Here is a 1,391-nt window from a genome sequence, read left to right as displayed (position 1 = left end):
GTTGTGGTGGGCACCTATAGTCCCTGCTACCTGGGAAGCTAAGGCAAGAGCATTGCTTTAGCCCAAGAGTTTGAGGTTGCTGTGAGCTGTGACACCACAGCTCTCTACCAAGGGCGACATAGTGAGACTGTCTCAAAATAAATAAATAAATCACCATCTGGTGGGAGATGACGGGGTGGTGTAGGACAATGCCTAGGACAGCTGACCAACAGCAAGGGGGTGCCTGACAGGTCTAGAGGAAGCCGGCTTTGGCCCTGCAGAAGGGAGTGGGCACACAGTGATAAAAACAGAGGTCTGACGTAGCCAGGGAGATCCAAATCAGATAACTAAGGCCTTGTATTGGACAAAAGGCCTAGCAGTGAGACACTGGGACCAACTCCAAATGTTCTGCCCCTTTTCCCAGGGCACCCCCAAAATGCTCCAGGAATGAAGGTGCCTCTTGGCCTGAGCTGGCCCCTGAACATCCAATCCCCAACACTAGTTTTTCACTTGAAATACTAATTTTCCAGGTCACACACAATTGACTCAAACTGCACAAAACTAAGGGAAGTAACCATCACTGGCCACCCCTGCCCCAAGCTAACCCAGGGTACACATGGTGACCAGGCTGGACCCTGTGAGGATGACTCAAGCCTTGGAGTGTCCACAGGAGGGACTTTATAGACAAACTTTCTGAAAAAGGTCAGGACAGTATTTCTAGGAGTGTCTGCCTGTCCTAGCGTAAGGATGATCCTGTGTCAATGAAACTTCATGTGCAGGCCAGGTGTAGTGGCTCATGCCTGTAATTCTAGCATTCTAAGAGGCCAAGGCCTGCAGATTGCTTGAGCTCCAGAGTTTGAGACCAGCCTGAGCAAGACTGAGACTCTATCTCTATTAAAAATAAAAAAACTGAGGCAGGAGGATCGCTTGAGCCCATGAGTTCAAGGTTGCTATGAGCTATGATGATCCCATGGCACTCAACCCAGAGCTTGAGAATGAGACTCTGTCTTAAGAAAAAGGGCCAGGCTCAGTGGCTCACTCCTGTAATCCTAGCACTCTAGGAGGCCCAGGAGGGCAGACTGCTTAAGCTCATGAGTTTGAGACCAGCCTGAGCAAAAAAAGATCCTAAAGATCCTGTCTGTTCTAAAAATTGAAAAACTGAGGCAAGAGGATCACTTGAGCTCAAGAGTTCAAGGTTGCTGTGAGCTATGACACTATGATACTCTGATCCTAGAGAGTGAAACAGTCTCAAAAACAAAAACAAACAAACAAAAAAGAACCTGGCTCGGTGCCTGTGGCTCAAGCGGCTAGGGCGCCAGCCACATACACCTGAGGTGGCGGGTTTGAATCCCCAGCCCAGGCCTGCCAAACAACAATGATGGCTGCAACCAAAAAATGGCCGGGCATTGTGG

Source organism: Otolemur garnettii, unplaced genomic scaffold, assembly GCF_000181295.1.
Source record: "Otolemur garnettii isolate 467f Iridium unplaced genomic scaffold, OtoGar3 scaffold00029, whole genome shotgun sequence".
Lineage (NCBI taxonomy): Eukaryota > Metazoa > Chordata > Mammalia > Primates > Galagidae > Otolemur > Otolemur garnettii.
The sequence above is the reverse complement of the archived record's forward strand: the minus strand, read 5'-3'. Positions refer to the sequence as shown.